Raw genomic sequence first — 21,594 nt, forward strand, 5'->3', positions numbered from 1 at the left:
CGGAAATGTTGACATTTTCGCGCTCTCCTCGGAACGCGAAAATGTCAAATTATCGCAATATCCGCGAACGGAACGAAATTTTCGCCAAGGCCTAATCAGAGCTCACAATTTACATTGAGTCATGATTTATTAATTGCAGACAGAAATATACTCTTTGTCCTTGGATTTTGTCAAAAGGATGTGACAAAAAGCATTCTTCGATGTCTGTGCGGACTACTGCCTTCCATCAACATTGCGGACTGCAGGGCTCACAATTCAGATTGAGTTGCGATTGCAGATGACGTAGTCCAGTAGGCAATAGACGTTGCTACCAGTGCAGCCCTCCTGGACCACACATCATCACTAGCTGTGCACACGCGGAATGCTTCTGATGCCCCGACCTCAGTGCACCACAACTCATGGACCCTTCATGATAGAATCTTTCATGTTTGATTTCAGATCTGCTGCCCCTACCTCAGTGTACCACAAATCATGAACCCTTTACGATAGAATCTTTTGGGTATTATTTCACATCTGATGCCCCTAACTTAGTGTAGCACAAGTCATGGACCCTTTACGATTGAAACTCTGTGTGTGATCTGATGATTACTGTTGTACTCGTTCCCAGGACCAACCATTCCCTGAGGGCTGACTTACACTCACCCCACAAGCATCCAGCAGAGACGTCACTGGACATGTGATCCTGGTAATAAAAAGGGGTCAAGCGCACGTGCCCCCACCCAGTTCCACTATCTATCTAACTGTGTCCGTGTGTTCATTATGTATGCATGATGCTGCCTCTGGGCCCTACCACATTACATTCTGCTGTGGACAGCGCTCGCAACCATGTTACCTCTGACAGTGGGGAAAACTTTTGTTATGTAACTGTGTCTTGGTCATTGTATAAGTACATAGGTAGAGACTGGATCATTAAAGTACTGCAAGGAGAGTGTATAGTGAATTGGAATTGTGAAGTACATATGATGGCGAAGCCTAACTCCAGAGAACGAGCTTGGCTCTAATTGGCTGCCCTCCAAGTGCCAAAAACTGAAATATGGGCTTTGCATGGCCCTGTATTGCTACAGCTGTAACACTCCAAATAATGTGCAATAAAAATTCATTTCCACACAGATATGTCATGTGCATGATCTTTCATGTGTGGAAGTATGGTTGAATGTAGGGTCAGTGATTCCCCCTACCTTCCATGTTGGCCATGTTTTGGGACTTGGGTCACGGGGTTACATATTGGCGCTTGCTGCCCGGGTGTCGGCAGCACTACAACAGGGACACCCGCATCAGTTGATTCCTCATACAGCCCAGGACGGAACCACACCCAGAGCTCCAGAGTCATTGTTCACAGCCTCACACAGGACTGGCATATGCCAGGCCAGCTCACTCCATTTACGCATACAGGGAGGGACAACAACGCTACATGGCCCAGATTTTCATTGTAGTGAACTGGTGCTCACAGGTCTAGTTGTCAGTATGCCACAGCCACTCCCTGATGGCTGATTTATACCCACACCACACCCATCAAGCACAGGCGTCACAGGACACGTGACCCTACCAATAAAAAGGACCGGGCGCATATGCTCCACGCCATTTCCATTTCAGACTTGGTGGCACCGGACGCACTGCGGCCGGCACAGGCACACCGCCAAGGGACGGTGACTTTCGGTGCACTGAGGTAGGGGCACTGTAAGTGCTGAGCAGGTGTTCAGCCTGCGATGATGTCCCGTCCCGGCGGTCCAGACAGGTCAGGTTTTGTGTGCCCTGCTGGACCGCAGTATAGACATGAGCCATCGAACAGTGGGGGCCTACCGCCATGTGGCGTGGCCTCAATGGTCACAGAGTTAGTGGCACCGCAAGGGCTGAGCAGCGGTGCAACCTGCGATGATGGCAGGTGCACTGGTATGTCCTCCTCCATAGTAAAATCAAGATGCAGTCACCTCCGGGCAGTGGATGGGGTGCAGCAGTCTGAGTGTGCAGCAGCGGGCAGACACCTCTGGGCAATGGAAGTGGATGAGGTGCAGCATCCTGGATGCACAAAGGCGGGACAGTGATTTAGGCATGTGCAGTCGTATGTACTCTGCCATTACTGCGTCTGTACTACATTTCAGAAGAGTAAGCTTGAGGGCTCCACTATGTCCCTTCATGTGGTTGGAGACACACCGGTAGCGGAAAGGTGAGCTTTGAGGGTTTTGTCCACAGTGTGGGCACTCACTGTCCCTCTTCATCTCTTCCTTTCTCTCCCTCACACTCTTTCTCTCTCTCTTCCTCTCTCTCACACTGTTTCTTTCTTTCTCTCTCTCTTCCTCTCTCTCTCTCTCATTCTCTCTCTCTTTCTCTCTCACTCTTCCAGTTTTTCTCTGTTCCTCTTTCTCACACTGTTTCTCTTTTCTCTCTCTCTTCCTCTCTCTCACTGTTTCTCTCTCTCTTCCTCTCTCTCTCTCTCACTCTTTCTCTCTGTCTTCCTCTCACTCTTTCTTTCTCTCTCTCTCTTCCTCTCTCTCACTCATTTCTCTCTCTCTCTCCTTTGATGGACACATGACGCACAATCGTATCTTGCTTTTTGTTAAGCAGGCTGTGATTCACAGATTGACAACCCCCCCACAAGGACCTCCCACCACGAGGCGATGATTTCAGTTCCACTGAGTTAGTGCCACCAGAGCTGAACGCGTGTGCAGCCTGGGATGATGCTTAGCCATCCTGGCAATCAACACCCACTCTGAATTGTAAGCTCGGCTTGACCGCATGTATGCAACAGCTGAGGAGGTTGCTTCGGCATGAGGTGGACCCTCTTACACACACACCGGTGGCAGAAGGTGAGCAGAGAGGCTTGTTTCTGCAGCAGCGGGCAGGCACCTCTGGGCGGTAGGAGTGGATAGTGTGCAGCAGCCTGGGTGCACAAGAGCGGGCAGACACCTCTGAGCAGTGGGAGTGGATGGCGTGCAGCAGTCTGGGTGCACAGGAGCGGGCAGACACCTCTAGGAAGTGGGAGTGGATGGGGTGCAGCAGGCTGAGTGTGCAGGAATGGGCAGTCACCTCCAGGCACTGGGAGTGGATGGGGTGTAGCAGCCTGGGAGCACAGCAGTGGACAGACACCTCTGGTCAATGGGAGTGGATAGAGTACAGCAGCCTGGGTATGCAGAGGTGAGCAGACACCTCTGGGTGGCAGGAGTCGATGAGGTACAGCAACCTGAGTGCGCAGGGCAGACAGACACCTCAGGTGGCGGGAGTCAATGGGGTGCAGCAGCCTGGCTGCACAGGGCTGAAACAGAGAATTACTCCTGTGCAGTTGTATGTACTCTGCCATTACTGATTCCATGCTATGATTCAGATGAGGGCTGCACTATGTCCTGGCACGTGGTTGGAGACACACCAGTGGCAGAAAGGTGAGATGTGAGGATGTTCTCCACAATGTCAACACTCCCTCTCCCTCTCCATCTCTTCCTTTCTGTCACTCACACTCTTTCTCTCTCTCACTCTATCTTTTCTTTCTCTCTCTCACACTCTTTCTCTCTTTCTCTGTCTCTTCCTCTCTCTCTCATTCTTTCTTTCTTTCTCTCTTCCTCTCTGTCTCACTCTTTCTCTCTCTCTCTTCCTCTCTCTCACACTGTTTCTCTCTTTCTCTCTCTCTTCATTGTATCTCACTCTTTCTCTCTCTCTTCCTCTCTCTATCACTCTTCCTCTCTTTCTCTCTCCCTTCCTCTCTCTCACTCTTTCTCTCTTTCTCTCTCCTTTGATGGACGCATGACACACAATCTTATCTTTCTTTTTGTCTTGCAGGCTGTGATTCACAAATTGTCGAGGGATGACACGCCATGCCTGTACCTACTTTTATTTTGTTGTTTTGTTTAAATAAAATGTTTTATATGTAAATCCATAGATGACTGAGATTCTTATTTGTCCAACCTCACATACATCTTCTTAATTATAATTGTGCTACCTCAGCCAATTTGTTACGTTCCAGATTTCCTAAGGTTGCTGTCACATTTGTTTGTGGGGGGTGAGGGTGAGGGGGGAGCGGACAAGGGGCTGGTGGTGGGGGGTGTTGGATCAGTGTTGGGTGTCCGAGCTGCATGATCGTTGGCTCCATTGCATCTGTTGTCATTCAGGTGCGGCTCTGGGCTGGGCTCCCTTTCATGGTGCAGGTTGTAGTCCGACTTTACACCATCTCAGAGCAGATGTAAACTTCCTGCTACTAACACACCTTATCGCCTGTTTTGTACTCTCTTCGACGATCTTGCTGGTGGTTAAGAAACTTGCAAAGTGATGTGTTTGCTGCTTTTTGCACGGGAACGCCTACTCTACATCTCATTTGTAATATTTGCTGGGGTCATCCATGACAATGCGTTTTGAGGCTACTATCGCTGGTAAACTGGTGATATTGGCTGTTTTCTCTAGCTTGTGAATGGTGCGTTAAATTTATCACCATTTTGGTTGCGATAAAGTGCCGTTAACTCGGCGATGTGTCCTTCAGAATATACCCCTCAGTGTTTGAAAGACTTAAGAAGTACTCAAGTGCCGTGATGAGAGCTGCACACCCATTGCTTTCACATGGGGGCCACCCGTGTCCAATTCCAGCCCAAGGACCGAGCCCCGATGCCCCAACGGTCCTGCTGGCTCCCCGTGTCCTGCGGGAGTCGGCATTGCTTTTCAACATGGGGAGCTGCTGACATGCAGCTCCCCGTGTGGAAATGCAATCAGCTTTGGATTTCGGAAGCAAGAGCAGGTTTCCTTGCTCTCGCTTCCAAAATACAAAAGCAAGTTTGCAATGACAGCGCGGGACCCATGCGGCTCCTGTCCTGTCATAGCAAACAGCAGTGTCCCAGGGGTGGGCAACCCAGGACAGGGCAGGAGCAGGCCCTGGGGGCTGGCAGTTCCCAGGGCCATCACAGGCTCCAGGAGGAGGGCCGTGCACCACCTTCCAACATGAGTGAAGCCCCGGGGAGGTGGTGGTCCCTGGGGCTGCGGGGACCCCAGAGGGCCCCTGCTATTATTTTTAAAGAAATGCCCCCGGGACCTAGCCCACCTGGGGGCCTCGTTAAAATAAAATACGGGAACCCAGGCTTCATTGTTTTTAAACAACTTTGGCAGAATTCGCGACCCCAGCACGTATTGCGCCGAATTTATTTTTTAACAACAAATTTTATTGATTTTATTGTACCCAGTAAGATACATGACGGATAATAAAAAAAGATGCTGAAAATATCCTCACCAGGAGATCTGCAAAACATCAGACCTAGCAACCCACCCCTCCCTCCGCCTCCCTCTCCCAACCCTGCTCCACGCGACCCATGAGAAATGATATAAATTTGTACAATAAGATTAGTTCTGCATCCGTAGCAAGCTAACACATTAGATTGGTGAATCATTGATAATCAAACGTTCAATAGGGTCCTGATTTGCCAGCTGTGTTAAGAAAGATGGGTCAATGCCCCAATATTTTGCCCATCTGACCCAGATCGTCCCATCTTTTTGTGGGCAGCACCGTGCCTGAAACACCGCCACTTCAGCCGACATACATTTACCTAAGGCCAATTTCCGTGCTGCAACCCCAGGGGGAGACGAGGCCTTCCAATGATGCGCAATGTCTTGCTTGGCTAAGGTGAGGCCCAGGAATGGGAGGTGTCTCTTGAATCTGTTATCCCCAATATTGTCTGTGCTATGGAGAAGTGTCAGCCTAGGGTCTGCAGGGAGGTTCCACGCCAACACCCGCCCCAAGCAAGACAGCACGCCTGACCAAAAGTGCTGCAGCGCCCCGCAACTCCAAACGGTGTGTAAAAACGATCCGCCATCAGAGTTACCCTTTCTTGTCCCCCTGCGGATGGGGAAGGGGGCAGAGCGGTTGCCAGCCACGCGAACTGTGGCCGTAAGATCAGTATAAAGTAATTTTACATAGGTGCGAAAACGGGGCCTTAGGTTAACCGCTTCTAGGAGTTTAAAAAGATAGGTCCAGCTCAAGGAGTCAAACGCCTTATCTATATCTGCTAGCAGTAGAGCCGTGGGGCGTCCCAGGTGGTGGGCCTCTGCCTCAGAAATGTGGGCCCACCTGACTTTATGCCTGGTAGAGCGTTGTGGCATAAAGGCAGATTGATGTGGATGGACCAGGTCCAGAATACAGGTGCGCAGGCCATCGACCAGGACCCTACCTAGCAATTTCGGATCAAAATTCAATAGGAATATGGGGCGATACAAACCTGGATCTTCTGGAGGGCGGCACGGTTCAAGAAAAATGACTAATTTGGCATGTCACCAGTCTGGGGGCAGGATACCCTGTTCCAAAGACATGTGTAGCACTTTAAGTAAGTGTTTGCCAATGGTCCGCATAAGGGGGCACATAAAATCACAGAGGAACCCGTTCGGGCCCGGTGCCCAGCCCGGGTGCGTATTGGAAAAAGCTGCCTGCAGCTTGTCCAGCAAGATGGGTTGGTCCAAGGCATCACGCTGCTCGTCTGAGAGGCGTCTGGGGGGGACATCTACAAGAAACGCATCTATGAGAGTTTCGGCCAGTCCCTCCCGGTCGCTGTATAGAGCCGCATAAAAATCGTCAACGGCCTGAACTACTGCCCCGGGGAAGGTACAGGTATTGTCTCCAGGGGATCGCAGGAGAGCGACTTGTGTCGGGGATGCCCTTGCCTGGCACAGTCTATGGAGCATCTGACTAAATTTGTCACCCCATTGATAAATCCTGTGTTGAGTCGCTAGCCAAGCTTCTTTGGCATTGTCTGTGAGCAATTGATGTAGCTGCTGTTGGACATGTAACAGGGTGCGGTGGGTACCGGCATCAGAGCCATCCACTAGTGCGGTTTGAAGAGTGAGTTGTCTATCCTCTAGGTCGTGTATCTGAGCCATGCAGCACCGTTTTTCCCCTGTACGATAGCTGATATCACCCCAACGGATTGTAGGTTTGAAAGCTTCCTATAAAAACTAAAATACTCTGTGTTGGCTCAATGGAGCATCTCCTGATATCCAGGGTCCCTGAGCTGCCAAGGAGACATGCGCCATCAATATGGGGCACGGCGGGTCTGCATACGGAGTTTGAGTTGGATCAGTGAGCGATCGGACAGGCCGTGGAGCAAAATGGAGGCGTGGAATGCTCTGTGAATATAGTTGTGCGGGAGGAACAGATAGTCCAGATGTGAGAGGGTGGGGTGAACGAACGATGCATACGTAAATCTGGCCTCTAAGGGATGGAAGGCCCGCCATGTTTCCACCCAACCCAAAGTGTACGTCAGTATGTTCATTTTAGAATTAGGAGGAGGGGCGACAAAATTGAGACCGTCACCTGTTGGAGGGAGCCATGACGTCCTTCCAGTCCCCACCGAGGATTGTTAGGCCACCTGGGAGATCTCCCCACAGCTGCATCAGTCTGTCAACAAAAGTCTGGCCGAGCAGTGGTGGGGCGTAGACACTCCCAATCGTGATCTGTTCCCCAGCCAGAGTACCGGAAACAACCGTGAAATGGCACCCGGATCCGACCAGTGCTGCATATATTGGAATGGTACTCTATGATTTATGAGAATGGCTGTACCACGTGCTCCCCTCGAAAAGCCAGAATGGTAGACTCTGGCGTAGCCATAGCGAGTTAAAAACGGGCCTTGTTACCAAGTAAATGTGTTTCCTGAAATAACAAGATGTCAGCCGAGTAACGCTTTGCCAGGTGAAGAACTGCCCCCCATTTGACCTTGTTCAACAGGCCTGGTACATTCCAGGAAATAATGTTAAGATCCCCCTAGGAAGCATCATCTACTGTGGGTGTCATGTCCCGTCTGTAAGGTGCAGAGCAAAAGGTGATGCGGAAGACACAGGACTCAGTGGTGTGTGTGGTGCGGAAACAAAAAACAAATACAAAATTCGGAGTATCTGTCGTGGTAGAAGCCCACCCCGGGTCCCCAACATGATGAACCAAGCGGTTTCTCCAACGGGTCCCCCCCACCCAAGTTACCCAACATCACCCAAAACGTGAGGGGCGTGCCATGTCCGATTCCCTTCAAGGCCAATAGTGAAAACCCCTTCAGTCAAAGCCAAAACAATTTCAGGTGAGACAAATGCATGAGGAGGAGTCAGAGTCCAACAGTGGCTGTGAATGAGGTTTGAGGGATCGGCACTCATCGGTCCAGGCAAAAACTTCTTCTGGCGTCTCGCAGAATAGTATTTTTTCTTTGTGCATCATTGTGCCGAGCTGGAAACAACAGAGCATAGGTTCAGTTCGCATAGTCGTCTCTTGGCAGCCACAAAGGATTGATGCTGTTGTTGCACCATCCTTGTATAGTCAGGGAAGAACATGATGGGATGTGAGTCTAAGACCATCACACAGCGTCGCGGTTGACATAATTAGGGAGGCGGGCGAACATCGGCCTCGGGCGCTCCCCCGGTGGCGGTTTGTTTGTCAGGGCGCGGTGAGCCCGATCTACCACGAAGCAGGAGGACCTGTTTTCGGGGGGCAAGAGAGCCGTGAGCCAGCCTGAGATGAAATGGTCCATAGATGACCCCTCACAGCCCTCCGGGAAGCCAACCAGGTGGATATTATTACGGTGGTTTCACCCCTCTGCATCCCAACCCGGGCAGCCAAATCCTGAGGGTGCCTGGTCAGTTTGTCCACTTTCAGCTGGAGCGCCACAATGGAGTCCTCGACAGTCGACACCCTGGTCTCTGCTTCGGTAATGTAGTCCACCGTTTTCCGCAGGTCCTGGTGGAGGAACGGCACCTCCGTGTCTACAGCCCCGATCGGGCCTCGAGGGCAGTCTGTGACTAATGGATCGCCTCCAGAATTTTTGCCGTATTGGATGACAGACCCTCTGTAGTCTCCCCCCGGGAGGATTGGCTGTGGTGGTGTAGAGGTCAATTGTAGGTTGTTTGGGGGCAGACGCCCCAGCTTATCCTTGCCCATGGGAACTGGTGACAGCTAGTTCAGGTGTCCCACTAGGCGGCCAATGGAAGGCGAGGCAGTGATGAACAGCAGATGTCTACAAGGGGCAGCCTCCCGCCAGACCCACCTGAAGGGCACCGCTCCAGCGCCCTCGTGACTCGGCCGGCCCGCCTCCAGCAACCGCCCCTGGGTTCGCCAGCCACGGCACCGCCAACAGGCCAGGTTCATCACCCAGATGGTCACAGCGTCACCAGGGCCGGTTGCTGGGAAGGATGAAGGCCCAATTCTGGCCGTGGGACCCAGCTCCAGCAAGCACCAAGGAGCGGCAATCCCAGGGTCTCAACCTATCCATCTGATGTGAGGCCCCCAGGACCGGCGGGTGAAGGGTCTCTCACCGGCCCAGCGCTGAAGCTCCGGATGTCGCAGCAGCTCACACGGCAGCCAGGACACCGGCTGCCTTCCGCCTCACCCCCAGGTAAATTGCTACGCCAGATGAGGGACTCCCAGAGCTCAGCCAAACTGGAGGGTCCCTCCAGCTGTGTGGTCCAACAGCACACTGATTCCAGGCCGGCAAGCCCTGTTCAGACCCTGACTGGCTGTGATGGATGAGATGGGGGGAGGGGCGCCCCGTGAGGATGTCTTTGCAGGGCCCCGTCACTTTGCTCCCAACAGGGTATGTGTAGGGCTGCACAAAGGCAGTGCGACCTACCACCGGTGATGTCAGTGGAGGTATCAAGAGCCCCTCCGGCCGAGAGGCCCACCACAGCCACAGACTCCAGTGCTCCGCCCTCCGCCAGCAACTCAGCCACATGCGATCGGGAGGTCGGCCACGATGAATCCAGTCCTCGGGTCTCGGCAAATTGCACCCAAAAGATCACAGCAGGAGCCCCCACAAGAGACTCTCCAGAAGCACGCTTGGGGAAGCAGACTGCGGAGCTCTAGAGAGACGCGTCCGCCATGTTCGGCATTCAGGCCATTGTACCGAAATGAAAAACATATTTTTTTTTTTTGGGGCCCTGGGAGTCCTTCTGGGACCCCCTGAGCAGGCCTAGGGGGTCATGGTGTTTCTACCCTGCCCCCTTCTCTTGTTTTATATCTTTGTTTCTCTGTTTTCTGGTGACTCGCTTCTACCGAGTCACAAGATGGCTGCCAACACTTCCTGGTTTGGAGTGTTGACAGCCAATTAGAATGAAGCTCGTGGTCGTGGCAGCCAATTAGAATGAAGCTCGTGGTCAGGAGTGTTGGCGACTCCACCACTGCCCTAGATATCGGAACTTTTATTTTTTAATTTTAATTTTAAAGGTCACTTTCTCAACCAAACACTAACTTTTTGCCAAATTTGTGGTAATTCCATTCAGCAGTTCGGGCTGTAGCCCGTCTCAAAATTCCATTGGAAATTAACATGGAGAAAACGAGTTTTGGAAATCCCATTTTTTCTCAGCACCCACATGACAAATCACCGCCAAACCGATAGCAATCCTAAACACTAGTACTAAATGTGCATAGTCAGAAGGAACATATAACCACATTACTCGTGTAATTTGGAGCTGTCATTTGCTATCCATCAGTACACCTCCAGTATCACCTTAAAATGTGCTGCATAGTGCATAGAGCCATATATGAAAATGCATTTCCTGAGATAGCAAAACTGATTAACAACTCAGATGACTCAATCGGGCTCAGATTTCCTAAAACCATTCTCCTTGAAGTTACTGAATGAAGAATAGCAACTGCTTGGAAACAACCATTCTCTCTGACTTTTGCGGCAGTCTAGAACTCTTTGTCTCCCAATCTCTGAACACGGACAATACTTAGCAAAAACATTTCAAGGCTTGCCTTTTTAAGCAATCATTTGACTAAGCTCTATAAAGCAGTATGGCAAAAGTGAAGGAAGAATGCTCTGGCTATGATTTGTTTCAAAGTAATGTGACCCTCCCCATATGTTGATATAATCCCTGTCAAGTTAACACTGGTATAATGCAAAGTGCCCTCATACCAACCAGGTCCAATTGTGCTGGGTAATCAACACAATCGAATACACAATTGCCACTCACATATTTATTTATATATTTAACTGCTTTATATAGATCTCCGTCCTCTGAAGAATAGACTGCTGCACTGAGTATCATCACAAATGTAATGTACAATGATAGATTAATATTGAAGTATTGTAACCATGAGACTTTATATAAACAGGTGGAAAGATGTGGCCTTTTGGAACACCATGTGTCATTGGAAGCTAAGCCAAGCCAGGATAATAATTTTACTTAACGAAAGGAATAATGTATAAAGACTAAAGATAGTTATCTCTATTTCAACAAAACTATAGACACAAAGGTAAGAAAATCTTAAATAACAATTGAAGCGAATAGTAATATTGTGCATGTCAATAGACATTATTAGGGATTGCAAAATAAAACATTTTGAGAAAAGCAAAACCCTATTCTGTTTATCTAATTATTGCTTTCACTTTCCATTCATTATTACTGCCAATTTCTGTGTATCTTCTAAAGAAAATCATTATCTCGTTGCTAAACCTTTTGTTTTCTTGAAATGCTCTTGGCGTTGGATTAATAAATACATAAATACAAATATGACTCACTAAATAAAAATGTTGTTTAAGTGTTCATTCTTTCCTTAATGAAGTGCTTGCTATAAAACCCAATTGTCTAGTCTAGTGTCAGAGTACAGCAAAGATCAAAATAGATTGTTAACAATGTTATAACATATACAAAAACTGCATTTAAGGAGACTACTTCATGTGCATTATAGGATAAAACCAATTTTAGGTATGAATAGAGACAGCTTCAGAATATTTACCAGAGTACATATAATCCCAGAAAATGTATAGAACCAGGGGTACTGCCCCTTTGAACGTTTTGCAGTCATTTGTTTGGGCAGCAGTTCTGTTATCTCTCTTACAAAGTTGTTCCATCACTCATAACGGAAAGAGTCATTTATTATGGTAAGCCGTTTATGTGAAAAATACAGATACCCATACAGGACACCTCCTGAAATGCATAGTGTGCTGCCAAAGGAATATGACACACAACAAAATGAATGTAATATCTATCAAAATAAATATGATACCTGGCAGAGTGAATCTGGTGAGCATCAAAACAAATATGAAACCGTGCAGAGTGAATATGCTACTTAGTAATTAATATGATTAACACACACTCCGAATTGAATACAAGATGTACTGAAATATAAATCAATCATACTGAATTGAATATGGCTCTCATGGTAAACAATAGCAATCACTGAAATGAAGGCTTCAAGAAGAATGGGACATTTCTTAAAACATAAGTGGTATATGACATATATTGACATGACTATGAAAGGGTGATATGAATATAAGTTACTGAAAAGAGTATCTTATGTTCGGAAAAGAATATAATGCACATTGAAAATATTATAACAGACACTGAAATGAACATTAAACATTTTGCATTGAATATGAATGGTGTTGAAATTAATATTACCCAGATTGCAATGAATTCGTGATCTGCTGAAATCAGTGGGAGATGATTTCCAATAAATATGGCTTGTGTTGAAATTATTATAAGCCCCATTAAATTGAATTTGACATGCCTTAACATTAGTATGACCAAAGCTGAAATTCTTATGACATTCGTCAAACTGAATATGGCATGCATTGAAATTAATATGATACATATTCAAATGAATGTGATAGATATGAAAATGGATTGGTTGCATCTTAAATTTAATATGATAAATGTCGATATGAACATGACATCAACTGAAATAAATATAACACTGATTGAAAGGAATATCACATGTTAAAATAAATATGGTGTGTGTTAATATGAATATAAGCTTCATTAAAATACATTTGGCATGTTTTAAAATGAATATGAAAAATGTTGAAATGAACATGACAATTACCAAAATAAATATGGCTTGCATTGAAAAAAGTATGATACACATTGAAATGTATATGATATATGTTGAAATGGATATGACTCATGTTAACATTAAAATAGGAAGAGTTAATATGAATGTGAAATTCAGTGAAAGAAATATATCACATGCTTGGATGCATGAGACATGTGTTGAAATGAATATGAGTCCCATTTGAGTTAATGCAACATGCCTAAAAATGAATATGACTAATGTTGAAATTAAAATGTCTTCAGTCAAAATGAGTATGATGTGCTTTGAAATTAATATGATAAACATCGAAATGAATATGTCACATGTTTTAATGGATATTTCTCACATTAAAATTAATATGGTATGTGGTAGTATTATTATTACATTTACTGAAATGAACATGGCATGAGTTGAAAGGAATAGAACACATGCTAAAATGAATATACACCCAAACCAACAGCGGCGGACCACATTTGCTTGCACCACAAATCAGTAAATTGAATTTAGTGTCATGTGCATCCACTTCCGACACTTGCCGCTGTTTCGTGCCACTAGAAACCAGAGAGCATAACTTCTTCAAAAGGAAGGTGCACCAGGAGAAGAAAAAGTCTTTCATATTTTTATCGATTTAGTTCATCATCTTTCTTTATTAATTCCAAAAGTTTTTTTATATAAGAACAACGTATATATGAGGATAGGAAAAGCCCTTGTTATCGGCATATAGAAGAGAGTGATCGGCTGTCATGGTGCTTGTCTCTTTAATATCGATAACTCGTTAATATGGATTTTTGATTTCTGTTTGAATTTTGTCCAAACTGTTTTGGTCATTTAAAATGTATATAACTATTTCTTTGTATTTGTTAGAAATCGGGATAGGACCCTTTCCTGGTGATGTCCTTTTGTGGGCTTCTCCTGTCCTCATATGTATGAAACATGGGGGGTATCTCTCGTATTTTGCTGAATCGCAAGTCTTGTATCTGGATAGGTCCTGAGTAGGAGCGTGATTTGAGCTCCGTTGACTACCCACTGGAGAGATGATATTGTATCCCTTGTCTTGATGATGACCCTACTATATTGAGGTGCACACGCTACTATACATGCTGAGGTGAGATTTACTTATCAATTCATTCACACACGGGACTGATAACGGTGACAACTCATCAGTAATGAATTAAACGTCTTTATTTAGGATATCGATTTTGAGTTGAAATAGTGGTTTTTTTAATATGCGTGTATGCCCTATTTTTCACTTGCTTGCTCCCTATTTTTTCAGTTATGAGCTACACTCCATCACATGGTGTATCAGAGGATTGTTCTATATTCTCAATATTCTTAAACAAAAGGAAAGGGTTTATAATATATGTTTGTTGCGCTGCATCTTGGATAATGAACCTCAATGTTATTTATGTTTGTTTTGCTATGAGCCTTTATATGTGATTTAAGTTGTTGTTGTTTTTCTTTAGTGATTTAGAGACCTACCAGTTGTGTGAATCTTGATATATGTTGGTTTGTTATGTTACTATATATGTTTTTATATGCGGTGATGTTTATTGTCTTTTATATGATTGTTTCAGCCCTGATGAAGTTCCTAGGCATCCAGGAATGAAACGCGTTGGCTAATTTTTAAAAGAAAGCGTTATTCGTACACAAAAAACTTTTGGAATTTATAAAGCAAGATGATGGACTAAATCAATCCGAATGTGAAATACTTTTTCTTCTCCTGGTGCACCTTCCTTTTGAAGAAGACATGTTAAAATGAAAATGGCATGAGTTGAAATGAATACGAGCATTATTACAATGAATTAGACACGTTTTAAAATGAATACAAGTAATGGTAAAATGAACATGGCATCTATCAAAATAAATAGGGCTTGCATTGAAAGTAATATGATGCACATTGACGTGATTATGATATGTGTTGAAATGCATATGATTCATGTTAAAATTAATATAAGATGTGTTAATATGAATGAACCATCCATTGAAAGAAATATGATACATGTGAAGATGTATATGACATGCATTGAAATGAATATGAACCCCTTTGAACCTAATATAGCATGCCTTTTAATGTTGAAATTAAAATGAAACTTTTCAAAGTGAATATGGTATACTTTGAAATTAACATGATACATATCAAAATGAGTATTCTATCTATTGAAATGAATATGACCTATGATAAAATGTATATGACACATGTTAAAATTATTATGACACTATTTCCAATGAAACTGAAACTATGTGAGATAAACGTGGCATACTTTGAAATGAATAAAGCACATATTGAAATGAAAACAAACCATGTTTAATGAATATGATTCATGTTTAAATGAATGTGCTTTAAAATTCCTATTACATATTCAAACCAATATCATATATTATGAAAGGATATGATATGGTCTAAAATGAATTTACTAAAATTAGTATAACACACATGTAACAGAATATAAAACAAGGAACCATCTTTTACGACAAATCCATTACATGCATGAATTTACAAAGAAGATAAGTATGTCTACATGTCAGACATTACTTTATCACATAGGTAGGTATTTTTGTAAATAACATCATTTTGTATGTGTGTGTAGAGGTGAAGGGAGGTAAGGATGATTTTAGGGTTTAAAGGTTAGAAGAGGGGAAGGGAGCTAAGGATAATTTTGGGGTTCAGGGGTAGGTAGAGGTAAAGAGGGTAAGGGTGATTTTAGGGTTTAGGAATTGGGTAGAGGTAAAGGGAGGTAAGGATTAAAAAAAGAGTGTTTCCTCCTTAAAAAATAAAAAGTATACTGTTAGACCTGGCATAATTGGTGTGGGTTTGCCCTGTATTTTTGCCTTCTGCCTCTTGTTATGTTGCTGGGTGTTGGACTTTGTTTTTTCTTGTCTAGATACTTTGGGTGCTTTGCCACTGCTATTCAGTGCCAAAGTGCATGGGCCCCCTATAAATTATTATTATGGATTTGTGATTCCATGATTGGCATACTTGATTTACTAGTCAGTCCCTAGTACAGTGCACTGTGTGTTCCCAGGGCTTGTAAATAAAATGCTGCTGATAGACCAGCAGCATGGATTGTGCCACCCACATAAGCAGCCTGTAAAGGTAACTCAGACCGGCCACTGCAGAGTCTGCACACCGTTTGGTTCTACCATGTCAACCTGGCAAGTGCATTCACTTGCCCGGCCCAACCTTTCCTTTCCATACATGTTAGTCACCCCTAAGGTAGGACAAGGTACCCCTGTGGGCAGGGTGCAGTGTAGTTGTAAGGTAGGACATGACCTGATATATGTGGCATGTCCTGATGGTGAAATACTGCCAATTTAGTTTTTTCACTATTGTAAGGCTATCTGTCCTATAGGATAGAATGGGGAGTTTGCTCATAACATCTTAAGTTTGATATGCCTAAACTCATAATGTTAAGATGATTTTATAAGAGGGGGTGATTTTTACATTCTTGGTTTGAAAATGCCACTTTTAGAAAGTAGGTATTTTCTTCCAGTGTCCCTTTGCTAGATTGTGTATTGACTGTCTGGCTTTGGAGTGCCCGAGGCTGGGGATGTGCATTCTGTTCAGACAACCATTTGGGAGGTTAGATGTGTTCTGCCTTTCCAGGGTGAGTCAGGGCTGGGCTGAATAGAACTGGGCTGCATTCAGAGTAGGGGGAGAAGATTTTATTCACACCTGAATGGGCCTTATCTGCCAAGGACAATGCTGCCTCCACCTACTTACAAGAAGCTGCACAGGAGAGGACAGACATGATTTGGGCTGGGCACAGAGCCTCTCAGCCACAGAGAACAAATGATTTGGTATAATAAAAAGAGGGGCCTATACACTAGCCTTTTAGATCACTTTTGGAATTCAGGAGGAACCTTTGCCAAGGAGAAGAGCTGGAGAAACTGAGGAGAAGTAATGCCCCTTTGCTGTGTGCTATCTGGGGTGGCCTGCAGTGGCTGTTTCTGCCAAGGAAAGGACAATGATTTTAATGTGTTCTGTATGCCCTGCTTGAGGAAGATCTCTAAGGGCTTGAAGTAGAGCTTGCCTCCTGTTCGGAAGTCTAAGGGACACAAAGACTTTACCCCCAGCTCTCCAGAACTCCCTGGCTGAGAGTTCTGACCTGCCAAGTGGTGCCTGTAGCTCTTCTGGGCCTCTGGAGGTTGTTCTGGCTGTTGGAAGCTGGAAAAGCAATGCAACAATGAGAAGAATATAGCATGCTAACCTGTTTCTGATGCATTGCCGAAGAAACCGAAGCAGTGCCTGCCCACGGCTCTAGAAATCACCACATACCGCATTAGGTGCACCAATCACCGAAGTCCGACATCACCATACTGATTCTGACACAAGCCCTGCTGTGCAGCTGCACAAACCCACACATCATCCTGGATCATCACGCATCGCATTGACGCATCAGGTCTGTCACATTGTTGGGGGATCCAGTAAGAAGCAGATGCATCACCTCCCCACGCAGTACAAAACTGAAACATCTCCTTCTCTCCGGCAAGGAACTGACAAATCACCTCCCCTGTGCAGCAGTAATTAACCAACGCATCACCTTCCCTGATGCAAGGTACTGACCCATCTCCTTCCCTGCGTATAAGGAACCAATGCATCACCTTTCCTGTGACCCTTTTTGTTTGTGTGAGAGATGCATCCGAGGTACTTTGTGTGAAAAGTGTTGCATCTACAATTTACTTTGAACAAAACTGTTTCTACCTTTTGAAAGTCATGTTTGTATTACTGTACTGTGTATTTGTGCTGTTTTGGTCTCGTTTGGTTTAGATAAAGATTACTTATATTTCTAAACTTGTGTGGTGTCCATTAGTAGTGTTTTCCCTGTACTACTGTATGTATGCACAAATGCTTTACACTGTCTCTGAGATAAGCTGTCTGCTTGTGCTAAGCTACAAAGGGGATGAGCACTTCAGAGAGGTTTAGCTTTGTCCAGACACAAGGGAGAACCCAGTATAAGTCAAAAGAATACCCTTGTAGGCATAGAGTGACACATAAAGTATGCAAAAAAGGAGAAGAGAACTCTGGGTAGTTCCCAAGTTTAGGTGGAAGGCAGCTTCTGTATAGAGCACCCTCAACACCAGCGACACTCTAGGTTTGCTCACCTCAAATGTCTGCTTTTCTATCAAAGTTTTCAAGCACTATTATTAGCACAGTGCTATCCACGCTGAGATAGAAAGAGACAAAGTCTTTTGCCATTTCTACAGCAAAGTATTTAAGCCTAGGAAATGCACAGTGCTATCCACGCTGAGCTGTTAAATGACAAAAGCCATTTCTCACTCCAGGCACAGTATTACAGCTTTGGATTGGCAGAATACCATCCAAGCCAACCTGAAATGAACAAAAGCAACCCATGACATGTGTTTCGCTGTCATTACAACTCTTCATAGAGGTTAAGCTTTGTCCAGACACAAGGGAGCATCCAGTATAAGTCAAAAGAATACCCTTGCAGGCATAGAGTGAAGCATAAATTATGCAAAAAAGAACTCTGGGTAGTTCCCAAGTTTAGGTGGAAGACTTTGCTGTAGAAATGGCAAAAGACTTTGTCTCTTTCTATCTCGGCATGGATAGCACTGTGCTAGTCCTATGCTTAAAAACATTGATAGAAAATCAGACATTTGAGGTGAGCAAACCTAGAGTTCCCTGATGTTGAGGGTGCTCTATACAGAAGCTGCCTTCCACCTAAACTTGAGAACTACCCAAAATCCAGCAAGTCACTTTTTTTTATCGCCCTCTGGTGAGTCCGCCCTCTGGTGGGTCTGATAGTTCTCACAGCTTTCTGGGACTTGTAGTACTCGTTCTTCCATAATTAAATCATTTGGTGGTTTCTGCCATTATCATCACAATTGTGCAATAATTTAAACTCTCCAGGATAAAAAACGGGGCTTGTACTCTCTCTTTTTGTCTGCTTAATCATATGTAAAATGGCCCGTGAACAAGGAGAAGACAAGCTCCAAAACGCGTAGGGCAACTATCGTAATTGGACAGGTTTAGCCGGTTCTTCCGAAATAAAGAATGCTGATTTCGCTGCCTCTGAGTGCGTCCTCGCAGGGAGACACCTGTTGTGAGTGATATATATATAGAAGAACTAAAATACATCAGAATAGAGAGAAAACAATCACTGAGGCCACGGAATCCAAACGCCTCAACAAGCAAAGGAGAAATGCCCGAAGGCGCCAGAGAAGGAAATGCCTCAGGCTTAAGAGGGCGCAAAAAGCAGAACCAAAAAAGCGCAACAATAGAAGATAACACCATTATTAACCTCACCAACATAGACCTTGATCAGACGGAAAAACAACTCCTCACACTCGGACTCTCATTTTGTCCTGAAAGTAACTTTGGCTATTGTAATACTCGAGTGGATGTGTGCAAATTTATCAGGAAAATCAAATTGAGGAAGTATTTTACTATTAAGCAAAATTTGGAAATAACAAATAAAAAAGAAGAAGATCTGGATACAGCACAAAGGACAACCTTACAGGCCAAAGATATATCTTTAATGCAAACGTTATACCAACTACGTGACCAGCCTTCTGTAGAGATAAGTACACAAGAAATAGCTGATACAGCAGGGATGGACATTTCAACACCAGGCAGAAGCCCTTTTAAACCAACCTCCACGTTTGTCCCCAATGTGCCACGTGACGCTATTGATATCTACCATGAGCGAGTGATAGAAGAACTCAAAAAACTCTCTAAGAATACACAAAGACAATGAACTACCTCCAAATATAACACCAAGCAATATTTTGAGCTCATGAAAAAATTGAAAAACAATGATGCAATAGTAGTCAATAAATCCGACAAGGGAGGCAACGTAGTAATTTGGGACAAGAAAGACTATATTAAAGAAGCATACAATCATCTGGATGACGGTGCCTGCTACTGTAAAAGTAATCTGATGAATGTGAAAAAAATTCAGAAGAATTATAAAGATGATCTTAGCAAATGGAAAAGAGAAGGACTAATTTCCAAAGATGAATTTTCCTTCCTAAATAACGATTTCCCTGTGCTGCCTAATATATACTTTATACCTAAAGTAGACAAAGGGATACAGCCTGTCCCAGGCAGACCTATTTTCTCATCTATAAAAAGTACTTTTGAAAATACATCAAAGTATATTGATTTTTATCTTCAAGACTTCGTGATACAGCTGCTGACCTTCATAAAAGATACTACGGATTTTTTATTCCAACTCAGCAAGACAGAGTGGTCAGATGAATATCTGTTTTTGACTATGGACATCACTGCTCTATACATGAGCATAGCCCATGAGGATGGACTCAAGGCAGTGGGATACTATCTGGGTAAAAGACCGATTCAAATGTATTGTCATAATCAAATGCTTTTCTGCATGACCAACTGGTGTTTATTTAACAATGTATTTATGTTTAATAACACTGTCTTACAACAATTGCGTGGTGTGGCCATGGGGGCATGCTTCTCCCTGAGCTACGCATGCTTGCATGTGGGCTGGTGGGAGGAGCATGTCCTCATGGTTCGGCACGCCGAAGAATGGTCCAAGCACATTATAAAATGGTGGTGATATATCGACAACATTTTTGTCATTTGGAGGGGAACCAAAGACCAGGCCCAGAATTTTGTTAATTCCATTAATATCAAGGATTTGAATCTGCAGTTCACTGCCCGTATCTACAAAACCAGCGCTAATTTCCTAGACATTACTGTCCAAGCCAAGGAATGAGCAATAGAAACCAGCCTCTATAGAAAGCCCACTTCCAGGAACTTGGTGCTACATGCTAAGAGTTTCCATCCTCCTCATACGATAGCTAGTATTCCGTATGGAGAATTTTTGCGGACTCATGGAGCCTGCAGCACTGAGGAAGCCCGTAATTACCATCAGGAACTAACCAAGAAATGGTTAGAGGCCAGAGGATATACTCCTAAGAGGCTGTATATAGCACCAAAAAAAGCCAATATGAACGACAGGACAACCTTACTAGATCCAAATAGAGAAACCACTTACACTAATAGTGATATGGACAGAAAAACACATGATGAGGGAGATGAGCTCAGACTAGTGACTGCATATAGCAAACAGGCCAAAGCTATTACAGCTATAATTAAGAAAGAATGGCCAATAGTCATGGCAGACCTGACCCTCGAAAAGGTGCTCCCTCACATTCCAATTGTAACTTTTCGCAAAGCCTACTCTATGCGAAATGATCTAGTCAAAAACAGTCCAGAGAACATCAAGTCTAGGAATTGGCTTACCATGAAAAAGGGTTTTATAAGCTGCAACTCATGCAGAGCCTTCAAATTTGGCATCGATACCTCTACATACAAAACACTTTTTTCAGATTTTCAGTATCCACTTAGGAAACACTACACGTGTAGGACTGACCATGCTATTTATGTGCTTAGAAGCAGCTGTGGTCTATGCTATGTTGGAAACACCAAACTCCAAGTACATGTGCGTATATTGCAGCACCTCCGTGCGATTGTTAATTCTAATCCAACATATCCAGTTGCAAGACATTTTAAAGCGGTACATGAGAACGATTTAAAATATTTACAATATTTTGTAATAGATGCAGTACCCCTCAATAAGAGAGGTGGCAATCGACAATAACAATTGCGTCAACTAGAATCTGAATATATCATTGAGTTAGATACCAAGTTTCCGATTGGATTAAATACAGGGGAAGATTTACACAATTTTCTATAAAGAGGGGCTGCGACTACTATCTTACATGCACATGTATCTGTTCGGCGCGTACTTACGGGGGCTGGGGGGGTTTGGCGCGTACTTACGGGGGCTGGGGGGGGTTTGGCGCGTACTTACGGGGGCTGGGGGGGTTCGGCGCGTACTTACGGGGGCTGG

The sequence above is a fragment of the Triturus cristatus genome, chromosome 7 (genome assembly GCF_964204655.1).
Source record: "Triturus cristatus chromosome 7, aTriCri1.1, whole genome shotgun sequence".
Taxonomy (NCBI): domain Eukaryota; kingdom Metazoa; phylum Chordata; class Amphibia; order Caudata; family Salamandridae; genus Triturus; species Triturus cristatus.